The sequence below is a fragment of the Lissotriton vulgaris genome, chromosome 10 (assembly GCF_964263255.1).
Source record: "Lissotriton vulgaris chromosome 10, aLisVul1.2, whole genome shotgun sequence".
In the NCBI taxonomy this organism is placed as follows: domain Eukaryota; kingdom Metazoa; phylum Chordata; class Amphibia; order Caudata; family Salamandridae; genus Lissotriton; species Lissotriton vulgaris.
In genome coordinates, this window is record NC_141698.1 from 263,361,302 (window position 1) to 263,376,961 (window position 15,660).

Consider the following 15,660-nt stretch of genomic DNA (forward strand, 5'->3'; position numbering starts at 1 on the left):
CGCCAGAACTGGCCCCCAGGTGCGAGAGTGTTGACCATTGCCGCATACATACTCAGATCACTCACAGGTGATTTTGCACCTGGTGATGGGCGCATCATGTCCTGCACCATTCACCTGGTGCTTCTCAGAATACTCCCTTTTAGAAACAGTATTTTGTGATGAAATAGCACAAGCGATCACTGATTTCTTCGCACATAAAATCAGCTCTGTAGATAAATTTACAGCAGTATGGGAATCACTTAAGGCCTGTATCAATGGCATCATGATTTTTTTTTTATTTTTTATTTTTTATTTTTTTGTAACACCTTTATTAGAATTGAGCAAATCATACACAGCTTCCCGCCTACAACCCGTCTGGGCCGGCGAAGCGACCAAGTTGGAAATAGTCGAGCAGTTGGTAAGACAACGTACACAGCTTGACGCCGTCAACCCAGGGGTACGGCAGCGTGAAAACACAGTGCAACCAGTCTGCTGAACATCAGAAATTTGAAGTGGATTAACCTGTGCCTTCCATTCAGAGACACATTTTTAGTATTACTACAGCAGTATGTCCACATTGCATCGTCGATTTCTGTTCCCAGGTCCCTCTGCCAGGCTAACCGGGCTCTGGAGGGTTCCTGTGCCCTGTGTGAAGCGATGCACTTGTACAGGTGTGTCGTCAAGTGCCGCGGAGAGGAGTGAGCAATAACGTAAGCAAGTTCCGGAATGTCCAGCGGTTCTGGCATATCTGGCCCCAGGACTTCCCTCAAGGCTCCCCGAAGTCTATGAAATTGAAAACGCTGTAGCAGGGTCGGATGCTCCACCTCCAGGGCTACCTGGTCCCATGTTTTTGCCCGGCCGTCCGCAAACAACGCGCCTGCCGTCTTAATCCCGAGGTCATGAAGTGCACGAATAACATTCCTGTCTCCGATGGGAGTCAGCCATTGTAGCCACTCCACCGCCATCGCGGGGGAATATAACAGAACTTCGTCCCTGGCCTTTAATAACTCATTCCAGGCATGGTTTGTGGCCGTTATGGAGTCCAGGACGCCCACTCGGCGGTCTGCTGGGGTGCAAATCGTGGCTGGGAGCGGAAGAGGATCCGCAAACAGCCGTTCCATCCGAACGTGCGGGATGTTCTCGTCCCCGTGGATCCATGTATGTAAATGCGTGGCTTAGGCCACTCTATAGTACAGTTCCAAGTCGGGCGCGCCGAGTCCCCCCAGCTCGTACGGCAGCGTGAGCGTATTCCAGCGCACGCGTGGCTGCTTACCTCCCCAGGCCAGTCTAGTCATCAGTTTCGTCACGTTCCGAAAGAAGGTTCGCGAAAGCACTATGGGCAGGGTGGAAAACAAGAACAAGAATCTCAGGAGGAGCACCATTTTCATGATGGCCACCCGACCCATTAAAGAAAGCGGGAGCCTGCACCAGCGTTCAACATCGTCTTCACATTTACTGAAGGCTACTCCATAGTTTTCCTTGAAGAGCACTTCCGGATCGGTGTGGATCATCACGCCTAGGTATCGCACCGGGTCCGTAGTCCAGGTGAGCGGGTAGTCCATTTCGAAGCGGTCAGTTACTGGGGTCAGGGGAAACACCGCAGATTTCTCCCAGTTCACTCGCAAGCCCGAGAGGGCACCAAAACGGACCACTTCTCTTAGGACCGGGGCGAGGTTCGACTCCGGGTTGCGAACGTACAGCAGCGTGTCGTCTGCGTAAGTAGAGATGACAATTTTGTAGGACGGGAAGCTAACCCCCCGATACCAATGGTACTCTCGCAAAGCGCACGCCAGCGGTTCCGCCACCAGAGCATATAACAGGGGGGACAGAGGGCATCCCTGTCTAGTTCCCCTGCTTATGGGAAAGGGTTCCGAGACTCGATCCCCAAGTCGTACCCTAGCTGTCGGCTTCCAGTACAGAGCACCAATCATCTGTAAGAACTGCTCTCCCAGACCCATGCGGCGGAAGACTCGGATCATGAACGGCCACTCGACGGAGTCGAACGACTTCTCCATGTCCAGGAAGATGGCCACCGCCTTTGCCTCCTGGCGAACGTGCTGCATCGTGCCTAGGACCGTACGGATGTTATAGGACAGGTTCCGCCCCGGGACGAAGCCGGCCTGTTCCGGGGCTACTATCTCCGGAGCGATGAGGGATAGTCGGGTGGCCAGCACTTTAGCATAAAGTTTCGCGTCAACATTCAGGAGGGATATCGGTCTGTACGAACTGCAAAGGTTAGGGGGTCTACCCGGCTTCAAGATGGTAACCAATTGGGCTTCCCGCATCGTTCCCGGCATGCTGCCTTCGTCGCCTATTACATCAAATAAAGACAGCAAGTGCGGGATGAGTTTCTCCTGGAAAGCCTTGTAAAAACCCACTGCCAGACCATCGACTCCGGGAGCACTATGGGACCGCATGGAAGCCAAGGCTTCAGAGACCTCGTCTGCCTGAATGGGCGCCATGAGGAACTCTCTGTCCGACTGCGCCAGAAACGGTAGTTGTATATGTTCTAGGTAATCGTCTATGTCTGGTTCCAGGTCAGCGGACTTGGTAGCGTATAAGTCAGAGTAGTAGTCACGGAAAACAGAGATGATGTCTGCGTCCGTCGTGGCTGTGGACCCTCCCGGGGTGTCCAATTCAGTCAGTCGGGGGGTACTCTTTTCCTCGCGCAATATTCTGGCCAGTAGGGAGCTGGGGCGTTCGGCTTCCCCATAGGTCCTCGCCGAGGCATACTTCCCCATGAAACAGACCTCCCTGTCTGCTTCCTCATTGAATTCTGAGACCAGAGTCCGTATTTCGGCGGTCACCGCTGGATCAGGGTCTGCAAGAAGTTGTGTCTCCAAGACGGCTAGTTGGGACTCCAAGGCATGAAGCCGCTGCCGGATAGCCTTCAGAACGCTGGAGTGTTTAGCCATGACCACCCCGCGAATGAAAACCTGGAATGCCTCCCAGACAGTCTGGAAGTCTTCCACTGAGCCCAAGTTTTTCCCGAAGAAGAGGTCTATCTCATCCGCCACCTCTCCCCGGAACGCGTCGTTGAGTAGGGCGTAAGGCGGAAAGAGCCAAAGAAACGGGGGGATCCCACGCCGCGGCGCCTCTAATGCCAGTAGTACAGGTGAGTGGTCGGACAGGGTACGCGCGAGTACAGAGCACTCAACAATTTGACTAGTGATGGAATGGGAGGCCAGCCAGTAATCGATTCTAGTGTGGATATCGTGAAAGGAAGAGTAGTGTGTATACCCACCCCTACCCGCATTGCGAGACCTCCACACATCTACCATATCTAGGGTCAACAGCTCGGCTGTAAGAGCCATGGCTGCCGCAGCAGGCTTTCGCATGGGGCCCGAAGATCTATCCAGTCCGGGGTTTAGCACCAAGTTAAAGTCTCCTCCCCAGAGCATGGAGGCAGAGGCGTACGGCCTGCAACCTTGAGCTAGCCGGGTATAGAAGTCCGGGGAGTCGTAATTCGGGCCATAAACATTCACTATAGTTAGTGCGTGTCCCTTCCCCTCGCACCTCGATATGAGATAGCGACCCTCGGGGTCTGCCATAATCGGGCGTAGAGCCAGTTTGGAGCGAGGATTCACCCACGTCAGCACCCCCCTGGAATGTGTGGTGTAGCCCACTGCAATACAGTTACCCAACAGGCCCCTATGCTGTAGCAACTTGCTCGTGAGAGGCAAATGTGTCTCCTGGATCAGGGCAATATCTACTTGGTGTCTTTGCAGGTAGTGGAGTACCTTCCTTAATTTCCTGTGGTCGTTAAGACCCCTAACATTCCACGTTAACACCTTCAGGGTATCAGCAGAGGAGGCCGAGGCCGTCATCCGTCTATCTGCCATTGGGGCTGACATAGGACAATACAACAACACAGCACAACATTGTCATCAGCATTCCCCAAATCACCTGAGTGGTGCAGTGAACATTTCAAGGACAGACCCCTCCCTCTCGTGCCCCCCATCTCCCCCTTCCCCGGCCCCCCCAAACTTTGTAACCGCCAAAGCAGCAAACCTAAAAAAAAACCCCACCTCGAAACGCCTCGACCCACCACCCACAGCAGACCCACCCCAACCTGGTCCGACAGCATCTCTCCCTCCCCACCTCCCAACAGACCCACCCCAACTAGGGTCATCAACCAAAAAAGAGTGCAAAGCGCGCAGGGCAGCCCGGAGCCGAGTGACATAGTCTCCACCCCCGTCTCAGATCGCTCATGTGCCCGTCCACCCGCTCCCGCCGTGTACAGCACCTCAAAGTCTCGCAGCAATCAGAATCCTGAGGATTGTCCAGTACTCGCCCCGTACCAAAAGACCCCGGCCATGAGCCCCAGGACCAGGTGACTTATCTTTTAGAGGCAAATGACAGGGCACTCGCTCTGGGCCGCGGTGCATCCCCAGGACAATAAAAGCATACATCCCCATCAAGGCACCCCCCCCCCGCAACATCACTTATCTGCGCAATCAGCATTGGTCACATAGGTCCTTGATCGCCCCAGCACTCCTCCAGAAGAGAGAAACAGTACGCCTCAGTCCTAGAGTCCCCAACCTTAGAGGCTTATAGTAGAAGCTAACAGGGACAGTGTTCAGTCTTGCTCATTCAGTCGGCTGTCGGCGTCTTCGTCCTCCTGCGGTTTTTCGGAGTCCGATTTCTGTTCCTTCACCCATCTCTTCATCGCCTGTTGCAGTGCCTTGGGGTCAGTGAAGATGTGTGAGTGTCCGCCCTTGTTGACTCGGAGTTTGGCTGGATACAGTAAGGCGTAGTCTAAACCCAACTCTCGAAGCTGCTTCTTGTGGGGGATAAACTGTTTCCGTTCCTCTTGGACTTTCGCCGTAAAGTCCGGATATAGCGAGATGGCAGACCCCTCATATTGTAGGTGTTGTTTGGCCCTAGCCAGGCGGAGCGCAGTGTCTCTGTCCCTGTAGTTGAGGAGTTTCGCTATGATTGGGCGCGGTGGCGCGCCAGGCTGTGGCCTGGGGGCCAGCGACCGATGGGCCCTCTCCACCGTGAACATAGCCGAGAACACTCCGTCTCCCAGCAAATTCGTGAGGAGATCTTCTACAAAGCGCTCCATGGGACCAGTGGAGGTGCTCTCCGGAAGGCCCGTGATGCATAGGTTGCAGCGTCGCGAGCGCGCCTCCAAATCTTCTGTCTTATCACTCAGGACCTGCATCATTCTCTCCATTTTCTTCTGCGCCGTGTTCAGGTCCGTTTGAGCCTCTTCGACCTCAGTCATACGTCGTTCCGCCATGTCGTGTCTTTCCGCATGCTTGTCCAAGCGTTCTGCCATCCGATCCATCCTGTACGACATGGCGTCAATCTTGGACCCTAGAGCCGATATACTGGACTGAATTCCTTGCTCCATGGACATTAGCATAGTCTTTAAGTCCAAGTCATCACTTCGAGCCGCCTCCGTATGGGTCGTAGGGCCATCCTCCGTAGCCGGGCTTTGTTGGAGCAGTCGTTTTTGGGAGAAGGGCAGCTTGCTCTGTGTCCGGTCCCCTTTGCCCATTGTCTCTCAGCACTTAGCTTCTGCGCACCACGGAGTGTGGGGACCGGTAAGTGGTGAAGAGCACAATGAAAGGCAGGGTCTCGCCACCGGTCCGTATCCCCAGAGGCCCAAGCCGCCGCCTAGAGGAGGGGGGGGGGCGGGGGGCCGGAACGTCGGGGAGGCCACAAGAGTCAGCTTCTGCTTACGACGTTCGCCGTGGCACCTACACTCTCCCCGAAGCCCAAACCTCAATTCAGCTTTGCAGAGGACTGGGGGTCAGGCGTCCCGTGCCCACGTTGTTGCGGGGGGCCACACAGTCCAGCACCCAAGGCGCCAGGAAAATTATTCTGCGAGGATCCACCTTGACTATGCCTGCAGCCTGTCGTCGGGTTGCCCGTCACACTCCTGTGGGTGGGGGGGGTGGAGGGGGGCCGCCTCCCGATCATGTTATTAAGGGGTCCCAGCGGCGCTCCCCGAGTCCTCCGTGATGCCCAGGGGGGGAGTGTGGGGGGGGTCGCGCTCCTCACCGTCTTCCCGCCTTCACTTGTGGATCAAAGGCAGCCCCCTGGGTCCCTCCGTGTCGGATCCAGCCGACGGAGCTCCGTGGAGGGCAACGGGCCGCCGGGTTTATTCACTCCAGCAATGCGAGGGGGGGGGGGGCACTGGACCGGCAGCCAGCGCAGTCCGTGGCCGCACGTCGGGTGACGCCGGCCGGCTGGTGCGTTCACCGGGCCCCGCTGCTTGCGGCCCAGATCTCCAGTGACGCGGGCTCCGTCCCGCCCGGCTGCACCACACGATCCCTGGCGCCGTCGGAACCCTCGGCTGGGGTCGGGATTCTGCCGTAGCCAGGGCATATGGAGAGGGAGAGAGGCCTGGGGCCGTGCTCGCCTCACTGCTGCAACCCCGTTGAGATGAGAACACAATCAGCGAGGGACATACAGGATGAGGGAGGGTGAAAACTTGACACAACCCAACAGATACTGGACTGCTTTGTTAGATACTAATCTGATCTATATGTTTCGCAGGGTACCTCAGAGGATGAGGCAGTGTCAGACTACCTAGAACACATCACCTGCAACGAGTTACTAATGACCAATTGGAACACCTTATGACTCCTTTACACCATTGAAAGATTTGTGCTGCATTCCGAACTATGTCTTCCAGAAAAGCACCAGGCAGAGATGGCCTCACAGTTGTATTTCATAAAGCATACCAAGAATTGCTGATTCTGTATTTTATCTCACTTTTTGAGAAGATGGTTGCTGATGTAGCATGCCCCCCACTAAATGAGAAGCACTGCTGGTAACGATTTTGAAACCCGGTAAGCCCGCGGCTGACTGCTCATCCTATAGGCCTCCGTCCCTAATAAACGGAGACACTAAACGACATACCAAAATCTTAGCCAACTGTTTTGCACCACTGCTACCGGGATTGGTCAGCGCAGAACAAACTGGCTTTGTCCCAGGCGTCACTTGTCATCAAATCTTCGTACACTGGCACAATTCAAAGATGAGATCCTGAGGTGCGGGCAGCAGCAGTATTCTTAGAAGCAGAAAAAGCATTTGATTCAGTGTCATGGAACTTTGGGCCAGATCTAGGTAATCTCATTTTACCAACTCTAAAATACCGAATTTTACCGATTCGGTATTTCAGATTCGGAAAATGGGATGTAGGTCAAAAATTCGGTAAAAAATACCAATTCGGTCAAATTCGGATTTTCCGATTCGGTATTTACCAATTCGGTAAATACCGAATCGGAAAAAAACAATTCGGTAATACCCATTCAACCCTATGGGCCTCCAGGCCCATAGGAATGAATGGGAATTACCGATTCGGTATTTACCGAATCTGTAAATACCGAATCAGAAATACAAAATACACCCAATTGAGCATGTCAACCAATCAGGAACATCCACCACACCCCACAACAAAGCAACAGAGGAACCAACCAATCAGATGCATCTACCCCACCCCACTCCCAGGAAGTGGCCACACCCATGCAGGTGCAGAGCAACTGAACAGTTTGTGGAGCTGTGAGACACTGAGGAACAGGCTGCCCTGAGCTGAGCTGCACAATGGAGTCCCAGGATTCAAAGAGGGATGAAGCAGAGCGCAAAAGGAAACTGAAATTCAGCACAGCTGAACTGCAGGTGCTGGTGGAGGAGGTCGTGAGACACCACACCCAGCTCTTTGAAAAGCAGTCTCTGCATGTTGCAGAGTCTGTGAAAAGGAACACCTGGCGGGGGATCCAGTCCAAGGTGAATGCCATCGGGGTCACAACCAGGGAAATTGATAACCTGAAAAAAAGGTGGTATGATCTTAGGATCATCACCAAACAAAAGCTGGCAGCACAGAAAAAAGAAGCCAGTACCACAGGGGGAGGAAGGCACCTGCATTAACAGACCTGGAGCAGCTGGTGGAGTCCACCCTGGAGCCAGAGAGTGTCCATGGGATAGGGGATGCTGACAGCTCAGCCAGAGCTGCAAAAAAACAAGGTAAGCTGCATGGACATCAATCCTCACCCCCTTCCCTGTCCCCCTTCCCAATGTGGTTGTGTGTAGCCCACTCCAGTACAGGTTTTAGGACTTGCCTGCAATGCATCATGGGAGACGTAGTCAGAGAAACATACATCAATACATTCATCACAGAAAACAGCAAGCATGCCACACACTACATCCAGAAGCAGTTGAGGACTATGCAATTGTGTGACAGGAATGTGGTTTAATAATGACACACAGGTGTACATCACCACTGAGCCAATGTTGATATCTGTCCACAGGAGAGTCGTCGCGCAGGACAGTGCAGGAAAGGGAGGAGAGGGCACCGCCAACGGAGAGGAGTGAGGACACAGGCACAAGTGCAGGGCAAAGCACTGATCCACCAGCCGCACCCACAGCACAGGCAGCAACAACACCAGAGCGACCCACCACAGCACAGCCTTTGTCACCTCTGCTGTTTGACTCACAACAGCTGGACCCCCTAGCACTCTCCCCCACACCAACTTCTGTATCATCAGAACTGGTAAGTCCAAGGAGGCATGATGTGCTCCCTCTCAGGATCTTGGAGACGTCTGATGAGGATGATGGGGAGGGTGACACACAAACAGATCCACTGGAGGCAGGCAACGTGGGCAGCAGTCCACATCTGGAGGAGTGCGTACCAGTGCCAGACGCTTAAGGGTACGGGAGAGAAGCGATGCCCAGGATGGAGAGGGGGTCTTCTGTGGGCTGGAGGCCACTATGGTCAAAGTGCAGCGCCTGCAAGCAAAGGGAATATTAGCAGTGGAGAGACAGGTGCGCCATTTAAATACCAAGACGGGCAACATTGACCGGGGAATTGGCTCCATGGCAGAGCTTGAAAGACATGGCAGAGGGAATGAGGGACATGTCGCAGTGCTTGATTGCTCTCTGTGAGAAACTAGATTCTGACCACACAGAGAGGCGCCGGGATAGGCAATGTATGCGGCAACACACCAAGGCCATGAACCGGCTTGCTGCAACCACCTCCTTGCTCTGTCGGCGCTCTGTCTCTATGCAAGATGGTATTGTGCACTGCTGCACGGATTTGTCCAGGGGGATGGGGAGAGTAACCTCTGCCATGGAACTACTACTGACAAACCAGTCAGCCAACGTTGGGAACACAGGTGTGGGGGACACTGAGGACTCCACCAGTAGGAGCAGCTGTAGCACTCCTATTCCAGACATTAGAAGAAGCAGCAGGCACCAATCTGCTGACCCTGGCTCCACTGCCACTGTTGCCATCCTGCCTCAGGCATCCCGCACTGTTGTGTGTGGACGCAAACAATAATGATGCCCACAACCCACAGGACATGTCAGGGTGAAGTAACCTGTGACCACCGAGTGAGGTATTCAGACATTGAAGTAGCATGGTTTGCTATCAGTAAATGGCCGTAGTGCACATTAAACTAGGTAATTCAACAACAAAGCTTGGCTGTGTTTCCTTACTTACTTAGAAATAGCTGCGTGTGATCTCTGCCCGTCTCAGTCTCCCATCTGTTGCTGGCACTGCTCCTGCTGCATAGGGCTATGGCTGTTCAGTTCCATCATCAATGTCCTTATGATGTGTCTGTGCCTTTCTTGGTGGCAAGGTTGTGCAGCATGGCACAGGTCGCAATGATTTTACAGCAGATGATAGGCGTGTACTGCCGTGCACCTCCACTCTTGTGAAGGCAGCGGAACCTGCTTTTTAGGAGTCCAAATGTGCATTCTACAACGCTGTGTGTTGCTCTGTGTGCCACATTGTAACACCTCTCACTCCTGGTAGAGGGATTCATGTAGGGGGTGAGAACAAAGGACCGCAGAGCATAAGCACTATCGCCTAGGTGGAAAAGAGTGCCATTAGTTACATACTCAAAATCTATTCATCTGCATAAACTATCAGGGTGTGACACAGTTATTTACCTAGCGGGTATCCTTCCCCAAACTCTCCAGCAGCAAGGCGTGTGTAGATCCCACTGTTCGGGAACATGTAGGAGCTGTGGGTGCTCCCAGGGAATTTGGCCACAATGTCTGTTATGATGTTGCCAGCGTAGCATATCACCTGCACAATGATGGAGTGGGTTGACTTTTGGTTCCTGTATATGTGTTCTGTGGCTGCAGGTGGGCAGATTGGGATGTGGGTGCCATCTATACAGCCTATGACTTGAGAGAAGTGTGCCAGTTGATAAAAATCAGTTTTGGTCTTCAGCAGTTCTGTATGTGTGTCATGGAAGCTGATGTAATGATGCATTCTCTGCATCATGGCTTCCAGTAACTTTCTGGAGAAAGGGGACAGGCAGCTCTGGGACACCCCACCTACTGCAGAAATCACATTTGGGTAACTCCCAGATGCAAGCAGGTGTAGGCTACACAGCCCCTGCACATGGGGTGGGATGGAGTGCACCCTTGGTGTTGGGTGGTCCAGGAGTGGGTGCATGTCCCTGATCAAGTCCACAATGGTTTGGGGGTGAAGCCTGTGCCTTTGCAATATCTCTGGCTCTGTGAGTTGAAGAGCGTAATCCTCTGCATGTAGACTTGCTCCTCCCTACTCCAGACCCTCTCTCCTGCTACCTGTAGCCGTAGCCACCTTGCAATGACGTAGAATGCCGTCATTCTGGTCAAACTGTTGCATTTTGGGGCCTTTTTTATAGCCTGCACCTGGTTACCACCTGCTTTCAATCCATGGTAAATACCGACTCTTAAATGCCGAATTTCATGAAATTCTGTATTTTTGAGGTTTCCTACATCTCAATGGTCATTTTTTACCTTTTCTTATTTACCGATTCGGTAATAAGAATTCGGTAAATAAGAATTTGGTAAATTCCGAATCGGTAATTTACTGGCTCTTATTTACTGAATCAGTCAATTTTGACCTCCTACATCTCAGAAGCCAAATACCTGTCGGTAACGGCTGAAAATACTGAATTCCGGCCGTTACCGACCGGTATTTGGCTACCTACATCTGGCCCTTTATGTTTAAAGTGCTACAGCCAGTGGGCATTGGGGATGTATGTACCAAATTGGTGAAGGTGCTGTACACTTTGCCTAGTGAGCAACTAAGAATCAACACTATGACTTTAAACCCTGTTAAAATAGGGAGAGGCACAAGACAGGGATGCCCGATGTCCACTCGGCTATATGCCCTAGTTGCAGAACGACTGGCTGCGCCTTGTGGGAGTACCACGCACATAAGGGTCTAAGATTCCCAGGATACAAATTGATACTCTCTGCCTATGCAGATGACACACTTTTGTACACTAGAGAGCCAGAGCGTAGCCTCATGTAAGTGTTAAATGAAGTGGTTCAATTTGGAGTCCACTAAAGGGCTGTGGGTCAACTGGAGCAAGTCCATGATATTTCCGCTCACTCTGGCCATGGAGCAGGTGCCACTGGAGTTCCATCTCTGCTGGTCGTTGGATCCGATCCGATACCTAGGCCTCCAGGTGCATACAAACACTGATGTTGTGATTTCAGAGAATTATGGTAAAGCCACACAGAAAATGACAGGGGGTGTAGAGCCCTGGATCAGATTACCATTGTCACTCATAGCCCTATAAAAGACGTGGTCTTGCCTCGATTTCTATTTTTATTTACACACATTCCAATATCGTTCTTCCAACGGCTACATGCATTACTGATCCAACTAGCTTGGGCTGGCAAGCAGCCAAGAGTGGACTGGGACACACTCACCATGCCATACTCCATGGGAGGTTTAAATGCCCCAGACCTAAAAATATAGTATAGGGTAGCCCAAGGCACTCATGCTCATTTCTGGATAGATGGTCCAGCAGAATTACCACAACTGTGACTAGAACTGGACGCTGCAGGATTACTATCCCTGCCGCAGCTACTATATGAGCTACAAACATAGAGTCATTGATCTGGTGAACACAACGGTAAACTTTTGGCAGAGATTGCTTAAGAAGCAGGCGTATTCCTTTGTATATTAACCAAATACTGCAATAAGTTGGTGTGCATGGTTCTCCAAGGGGAGGGTGAGAGGTGTTCAGTCTGCCGTAACAGCCCTGGGGTTTACTGTATAGGCGAATTATTCGCAGATGGCACTATGCTAACCTTGCAAGAGGTGAGACAGAGATCTGAGAACCCCACTAGCCTTCAATAGTTCCACTTGCACAGAGCCTTGCATGCCTACAGAGATCACCTAGGTGAGGACATCCTAGAACCTCCGGAAATGACGGCTCTTGGATCTTCAATCCAGGTACCCTCCCCCAGCCACCTGGTGTCTAGACTCTACGCACATGCGCAGGAAGCTCGGACGCAAGAAATTTCCAAGGCTCAAATCACATGGCAAAATAATTTAGGAGTGACTATACGTGATAGAAAGTGGTTATACTGCTGCTCTGTGATAAAAACTGTTTCTTTAAATAGCAGACACAGAATGATTAACTTTAAAAACATCAACAGAGTATGTTACATCCCTTCCCGGTTATTACGCTGTGGTTTGTGTGATGGGCCCTCCTGTCAGCTTTGAAAGGGGGCGAGGCTGACTTCGCTCACATGGCCTGGTACTGTATGGGATTTGGGGCTTTTGGCTCTTCTGTCCTTCAAGAATTAGAGTCCATAACTGAAACAACATTAGACTTCTCCCCGTTGTTGATGCTGCTAGGATATGATAAGGAAATACATCTTTGCATGAGGCACTAGGTAGCCATAGGATTACTGCTTTCAAGGTGGAGAGTTACAATGCGGTGGGGCCAGGACCCACTACCGACGCTTGAGGAATAGCATAGAGACATGATCTAATGCAGCACACAATCAGACACCTACCGGGAACTTCTCCATCTGCAAAGTCTCCATAGGAAAAATTAGAGACCATCAGGGTATTTATGGCGGGGCAACACATGGGAGAATCAGAGAGTGGCAAGTGTGCCTAGCTAAACATATGTATGCCTTTCAACCCTATGGAAAATAGGGGCGGAATGGAGATATATCATGCACAACAATAGTAATACAGGGTCATAGACCAACCCATTAAAGGGAGTATCATTGTACAAGGGTATGTGTGCTCAGATGTTCTGAGCACTTCGCATGGGCTGGTGGGTTGTTACGTCACCACTGCCTTTATATATTTTGGACGAACCTGACTGTAAACGGTAACACTGATAAATCACCATGTAATATAAACAGTCCAATGTGCAGCTACGTCTGCCACCAACTGACATGATATTTTATGTTTGAAAATCATAAATAAAAAAGGTATGTTTCACAATAGTGTTACAAGTGTTTTGCATGTTTAATTGAAATGACAACAACTACCATGATGCCTTGTTTTTGTAATGTGAAAATAATATTACAATGTAATTCTTCTCATTCTCTCTCTACTGTCAAATGTTCACGTATGTAGAAGTGTTATATAGTTTATCAACCTCTATTCCATGCTATGTTTTTAAATGTGTTTGTTTTCAATGTTCTATGTTGTCCCATCCTTAGTAACTCATTAAATTGATGATATGTGTGTCACATTTGAAAGTTTACTGACTTACAAATGAGAAGCTGTGTAATTTTGTAATCAGAATATAAATTGTCTTATTTTTAAACACATTTACTCTGCAATGTTTATATGATGAGAAATGTTATATATACTTCTAAGTTCTGTAGTTGTCAGAATTGTTGCCTGCCCGGCCTTGGGATGTTTTCTGTCTCATTTCTTCTCTCTACTGTGTTGAATCTTTGGTATATCTTATGTATACTTTCCATTATTTTTCATTTCAGAACATCTTTTACTGTTAAGTTGTTTAGTGTGTGTAATGTAAACTGTTTGTGTAATGTATTACAATACCACTGAAAGGAACATTCATGATATTAATGAAAATGTTCCCTTTATTCTTCTTCATTTTTAGCTTCAAACTCACTTTACATGTAATCCAGATTTGTTCAACTTTTTTGTGTTTCTTTTACCTTCATTATAGTTCCAACATCCAGGTTTATTAACAACAATCTGCCACTCAGGATGCCTCCACTCCAGACCAGGAACAAGCTGTTAGGGAGGACTCCACTCATGAAAGCCCAGATGACGAGGAGCAGGCTGGTCCATCTAGCCTGCCTGGGCAGACAGTTCCTGTGAGTCAAACTCAGCCCACACCTGCTCTTCTTACCCCAGCTGTTACCACCCATCAGCCTATGGACACCACCACTTCCTGTGTCCAAACCAATACCACACCAATCTTGGGCTCCCAGTCGTGGCTGCAGTTGAACAAACATCACCACCACCTCCAGTTAAAACAGAAACCAGTGGGATGGGGCACAATGGGTCAAGGGCACAGGGTAGTGGGCGTAACGGTCATGTGAGCGAATCTGTGGGCCAGTAACACAATAATATTTCCATTCACCATGATTGACTTTTATAACTTTTTGTTAGTTATGTATTTCTTTTCTCAATGTATTTATTATTATTTCCTTCCATCACACATAATACAATGTAAACAATTAAAGTGATTGTTTATTCATAAATAAATGCCATGTAGCTAATGTTTCTCACATTCTCCTAAAGTGACAAACTGAGCAAATAGCGCAAACCCAATTGATCTATGTTAATAAATTGTAAGAAATAAATGTTTATCATAGTTTACAGAATACATTACAACTCATTTATAATCCATCCAAATAATCAGTACCATTTTAACATTTACAGTTCCATACATTGCACAATGGAAGAATAGGATATCATCTAAAAAATCAGATTCAATTGGCAAACTATCATTGATTTCTGTCATCAGCTGGAACCTGACATTCAGGCTCAGAATAATAATCCAACATCAATAACACCAGTAGTGACAATCCTGGTGTTACTCCATTTTCTGGCCATAGGATCATTCCAAGACATTGTTGTAGTGTCTGGTGCAATGTCACAACCAATTTTAAGTGGTGTGATACAAGAAGTTCTTTCTACAATAATGAAACACATCAACAGCTTCATACACTTAACACAAAAGGAGGATTTAGCCAATGTGAAGGTAGATTAATATGCTTTGGGTCACAAACCACATATGGCTAGAGAAATTTAAGCACCCCATATTGGTGGCACCATTCGACAGAAAACAAGTCTACTGCAATTGTAAGAACTTCAACTGTTCAAGTTGTATTTTTACAAGATAATGTGCACCCAAAGTTTGTGTGTGTCTTTCAAAGGATCAATCCATGTTCTTTTTGTAATTTGCAACAGCAGCATATAACTGTAAATGTCACAACTCCACTTTGAAATGTCCAAATGAAGATGACATGGGGTGATGGGACCTAAACCAGATAAAAACAAAAAACATTAATTAAATTACATTACAAAAAAAAAGATTAATTAAATTACACTACAAAATACCTTACAAATGAATAATTTTGAGGGCACATTTTCTAAGAACAATAAAAGGTAAACAAATTGAATTACTCCATTAACCGCTTAACAGTAGTGCAAATTCTAACACTGTGCGTCGGTTTGATTAGGTGGGCGGGGCCGTGTCGGCCAACAGACGTGTGCAGTACTAAGAAGGTAGTGCTCGTGACGGTCGTTGGCCAACGGGCGCAGCAAAGGGGGTAATCAATGAGTTAAAACTTTGATCGACAAACATCTTTGGCCTAGATTTCATCAACTTGCCATTTCTAAAAAATGTCCAGCACAGACTGTTGCTCTAATTAAATTAAAAGTTGATTTAACCTTAATGTCATAATGTTTTTTATACTTACAAT